The sequence below is a fragment of the Lycium barbarum genome, chromosome 2 (assembly GCF_019175385.1).
Source record: "Lycium barbarum isolate Lr01 chromosome 2, ASM1917538v2, whole genome shotgun sequence".
Classification (NCBI taxonomy): domain Eukaryota; kingdom Viridiplantae; phylum Streptophyta; class Magnoliopsida; order Solanales; family Solanaceae; genus Lycium; species Lycium barbarum.
Window position 1 is genome coordinate 101,783,997 of NC_083338.1, and position 5,877 is coordinate 101,789,873.

The following is a 5,877-nucleotide window of genomic DNA, read 5'->3' on the forward strand; positions in this document are numbered from 1 at the left end:
CAAAAAGGATTTGTACCAAAAGTCTAGGCTCCGGGACAATGGAGCACTACAAGACAGCTGGATAGAAGTCCTAAGCTGGCGGATCACCAAAGCGAGTATCTGCACCTGCGGGCATGAAACGCAGCCCCCGAAGAAAGAGGGTCAGTACGAGATATGTACTGAGTATATAAAGCATGAAATACAATAAGAAGGATCATAACTGAAGTAGAGATTCCAGGAGACAAGTATAATAATCAAGAAATCACTGCACCTGTGCCTTACGAGACAAAATCATGCATATCATTATCATATACCGTACCCGGCCCATTATGGGACTCGGTGCCATACTCACATCATCATATCATCATATACATATACCGTACCCGGCCCTCTAGAAGGGACTCGGTGAATAAAGTCGTGTACACGTATACCGTACCCGGCCTATCATGGGACTCGGTGCCATAATCATATTATCATATCATCACATCAACTACTATCCAACGTATAGAGGACTCGAGGGAAACTCAATCACTTAAGAGTTCTAACATCAAGAAGTGAATAAGAATCATGAATCACACTCAAGACTTATGAATAGAATTACCCCAAAGTTCATATCACTCATCACTTAAATCTAAGACATGCCAAAATAAAGAAGGGATAACTTTACATACCTGTTAACGACTATTCGCAAACCCGTTCGCTTTGTCGCTCTTTTAGCCTATTTAATATAAAAATAACGTTATTGTTAGTAACTATACTTTCTAGTTCGTAAATCCGTAGCCCATCGCTTATAGAACTTATTCTTTAACTCATACTTTCTCGTTTAGGGTTTTTCATTAGTTAAGGACTTAACGAAAATCGGGCAGTATTTCCCCTATATATTCGCCTAACCCGAATTTCAATTATCCCCCTGTTAACACAGAAATACCAACGACAACATATGGACATAATCATATCTTCAATCCTTTCAAGTTAACAAGGATAATAATAGGTTCACAACAACACAATTTTAACTTTAACTATCTAATTTCCTTCATTCTTTTACCATTTAATCCATGATAACAACAACCATAATGTTACTTAAAATCAATTCACCATTCTTAATCAAAACAGCCCCATTACACGGCTCAACTTATACTCCAACACCAACATATATAACCCTTTATATTCAACACACATCTAACAAGTTATACAAGTTTAAATTACCTCCAAAATGTGTAAAAAGATGGAATCTTACCTTAAACTATAATGACACAATTTGCTTGAAACTTGAGGGCTTGATTCAACAATGTTTTTGTTGCCCTAATGACTCAATTCTTGTTGCAATCACCTTGAATAACTACCACACTTGAACCCTTAATATTTCTCCCTCAATTTTTCAAGCTCGGCTAGCCATGGCCGAGAGCCTCTCTCACTACACCTCTCACTTCTCTCACTACACCTCTCACTTCTCTCTTTAAATTAGTTTCTTAAAATGAAATGGAATTGTGATGAATGCATTATTCATCAAAGCATACTTTATATGCTTCCCCTAAGCCTTCCACGTGCCCTCCTATGTGGCATCTATTTTTCTCTTCTTTTTTTTTTAATTCGGGTGGGGCCCACACAAGTAATTAGGATAATTAATTTTAATTAATCCCTAATTCTTACTTAATAATCTAATCACCATTAATTAATCCCTAATCTCTAATGATGTTTCTATGCTAAGTAAAATCCATAAACAATTTATGTTCTAATTAAAATTGAAAATTAAAAATTCCTATTTCGTATCCGAAAATGATCCCGTCTTTAACTTGAGTCAATTATCTTGCGAATAACTCGACGTATAAAAATACGGGATATAACAGTGAAGTGGAAATTGTGGCTAGGTGTGTTAATGCCCTACAGGCTACAAGGGATGATGAGAAGGTTAAGAGGGAAGGAAGTAAACTAGGAAACGTGCAAGAGGGACCTGGTTTCTAAACTCCAGGAGTGTTCGAAATCATTCATTCGTCGGACCACTCCTACCTAAATTTAAACTCCAAACCCCTCTAGGGTGATAAAATATAGCATCCCTGTGGCTGTGCTCTTAAAAGAACCTTCCTCTGAAAAGGCAAGTGATTCTAACAACTCCATTCTTGAAATAGATTCTGATGAGAATGTACAGAGTGAAAAGCAGTCAAGAAGAAGAGCATAGGTCGACCTCCTAAAAGGTAAAGGAAGAAAAGAAATAGATTAACCTTGTTTCCTCCAAGAAAAAGAGAAAGATACAGGACCTTAATAATGAAAAACAAGTCTCTCTGAGAAATAAAAAGGTGCTGCTTGGCAGTGTATTTGACCTAGACATCTCTGGAAAAAACATGGCATGAAAGAGCCTCTGGATATTGTCGAATTTCAGAAGTGGGAACATCTGCTTGTTGCTCCTGCTCCCAGTGTCTTTGAACAAGAAGTAGCTGAGCTCTATGACGAACCTGACTTATACTGAGAACTCTACCTTGGCTCTGACAAATCATTAAGAGGAATTTGAGATCACTGAGACAAATATTGGAGAAATTCTGACAGTCCCAACCAGTGAATTGAAAACTATGAAAAGAAAAGCCTCGCAAGCATTCAAAAATTTGATTGTCCAGAAGGGTCCTGTGTCCTCTGAAAGATTCCATAAGAAGCAATTGAGGCCGAAATATCCACTTATGTTTGAATTCATTGACAAAGTGTTTCTTCCTAAAGCTGAAGGGAGATGCACTACTTCGATTTCAGACCTGGCTGTAAATATCAAAGACAGTAAGCATGAGCTTCCTTATGGTCTCTTCTCAACTAGGGTGTTTGAGAAATTCAGTGTCAAGACTAAAACGGATACTAGGGGGAAGAAGGGAGCATATGATCACTCTAGAGATCCTGGAAAAGTGTGAATGCATAGCCAAAAGGAAGGTATGGGGAGCAGCCATGCTATCTTTGACCTAATAAAAACACAGCAGCACGCAACCTTTGAAATGAGCAGGGCTAAATCATGATAGTCTGAGAGATAAATTGGTTGGACAGACACATGAATCTGGTCCCAACATTGAGCTTGTCCATGGAAATCCTGAGCTCCAAGCTAAAAATGCTAGGTTAAAGGAGAAGGAGGATGAGCTTCGTGATAAGTTGATCGAGAATCAATAAGTTGCTGGTGAACAAGTAAATAACGTTCTAAAGGCCCTTGCTCGTGCTCTCTAGATCTTCTCCCTGTAATGTCTTCCATTTTTTAGCCTCTTGGGCCGTAAAGTCCCCTCTGGCTACCTCCAGTTCTCTCTGTGTCCCCTCTGGCTACCTCCAGTTCTCTCTGTCTCTGACATGATATTTTAGCTTTTTAATTATCATGTTTGTATTATCTAGACTACTTCTTTGGATAATTACTTCATCCTCATTATGCTTGGCTGGGCTTTAATCTTTTTTATGATGCCAAAAGGGGGAAGATGAGCTGAACATGCGGTGGAATAAATGATTGTGATGCTGTAAATTCACAATGTGCTGAGCAAGCGGGAAAAACTGGAAGATTGATATGGTTTGATATTGTGGCTATTTTTGTCTTCCAATTGAAATTGGGATTATGTCACTAACATGTTGCAGGTGCCTTGAAAATTATGGTCTGCTCCGCAGGGGGAACAAGTAGGAAGCTAGTTCTCAGGGGGAACATCAGTCTATGAGTTTGTCATCATCAAAAAGAGAGAAATTGATATTCCCAAGTGCATTCGTGTTTTGATAATTGTCAAATTTTCTTAGAACCAGATAGAGACCTTGTCTGTAATTTGCTCTCTGTGCACCTTGCACTGTCGGCAGAGATAACTACAAAGACGAGCCACTTGCTGCACACAAGTACAGCTGTGAGTTGGCCCATGCTTTAGGTAAAAATTGAAGAGTGGTCTCTTTTCACCTCACATGCTCCCACTATATATATACAACATGATGGCAACATATTGAGTAGACTTGAAAAACAAATCTAAATCGTGCAAATTTGCCGACACAAGTTCTCAAGATCTCTCAAGAACAAAGTAACCTAGGGATTATGGGAGTTAGTTCCTAGCTTATGATAGAGTTGTGACCTGAAGTTGCTCGTGTAGTGAAGTTGAAATCCTACTAGGGTAGGTCATGGTTTTTAATCTCTTGAGCAAGGAGTTTTCCACGTAAACATCTTGTGTTGACTCTCGTATTGCACTGCATAAGGGAACTAGTACACAACTAGGTCTTTCATATACTATTTGATGGACGCATAGCCTATATCAAAAAGGATGTAATGAAATGGTGTTTAGATCTTACCCTCTCCAAGAACCTATGGAACCCTCTGAAATCCTCTCCAAAAACTAGCTCTAGGAAGTTTTGTGTGTGAAAATGATGTCCAATCCCGAATTAGGAGAATAAATATCTGGTCTGCTCAAAGGCTTTTGCTGACGAGGGATTTTCCTCGCTGAGGCTACGCTGCATCTACGTAAAATATTTCGCAAATGTGAGCTTACTTATCCAATCATATTTCTGCAGAAGCGGAAGAAGAGCCACAGAAGCGGGCTTGTGGATGCAGCCCAAACGTGCGCAGATGCAGACCGCCTGAAGCAGAATTGCAATTTCCCACCAACTCCAAAAAGTCACCTATAGGTCAAACCTTACCTGCATAATTAACTTAAAGTACTCTAAAAACCTCGGGACCACGTCACTTATCCTCGTAAACTAAAATACGCGTAAATAAATGAATCTCGAGAATGGAATTTTTCAGAGAAAAGAGAGAGAATTTTATAACGACCGAACGGGTCGTTACATCAGATACAAATTAAACTACCGTTCATCCTCGAATGGAGGGTAGCGAGAGGAAGGACGTAATCTGGTACAAAGTCAAAATATCCTGGCTCTAATAATAGGAACGAGTACATCATGTTGAAATCTTAACTTCCCGAAATGAAAATAATTGGGAAACGTCAGCTCGAATGATAGAAATGAGTGCTTCACACTATCTTTCACCCTCTCAATGTAGATCCTTACTATCTCCTTTGAATTATAGATGATTTGATCCTAAAGGTATGTCACGGTCTTGGTCTGCCATGCCTTCCCAATGGTCTCGAATTATCCCATGCCCTTGGTGATTTCGTCATACTATCCATGGTTGTATTCTTCCCATTGATAATGTCGCTGCAAATCACGATACATCTTCTCAGTGCCGGAATGCGTAGGTGGTGAATTCTCCTTGTATAAAATCTGTTGTGTATCCTTGTCTGCCAGACTCCAGTCATATGAAGGTCGCTTTCCTTGACCGGATAATAACGTCAGTACTATCGAATATACAACTTTATCCATCCATATGGTCTCGATAATTACAACTTGATTGTTCGAACACACGATAAAGATTTCGATGGTCTGTTGCGCTTCGCAAGGGTTACATAAGAGCCGGGGAGGTGGATCTTGAATTGAACTGTGGTAGATCGGTGCTCCTTGGAAAATAAATCTAGAATGTGTATCACTCGCCGATGCGAGTGGCTGTCCGTGTATGCGGCAGTTGCTAGGAAGAAAAGAATCCACGGACACGGATGGTTTTCGCAAACGCGATCAAAATTCCACAGATGTGGCTCGGCTAGGAAGTTGAGTTTACCGAAGGTGGTGAATTGTTTTCGAATATGCGGATACGTGGATACAGATGCCACTTCGCTAAGGCGAAAGTTGGGAAATTTCAAAATGGGCAAAAGACGAGTTCCCCCAACTCTTCACACCCCCACCACTTCTCTCCATAACTGAATCCCACTCCCCACTCCCTACTCCCCAGACGTTGCACCCTTTCACTCTTCACACCCTATAAAACTCATCCCCATACCCATCTCTCCCCTGTTCTAAAATAACCCTAAGGAAAGACCACAAAAATTGGGTAAAACTCAAGTAAGAAGGTGTTTTCAACAACACTCA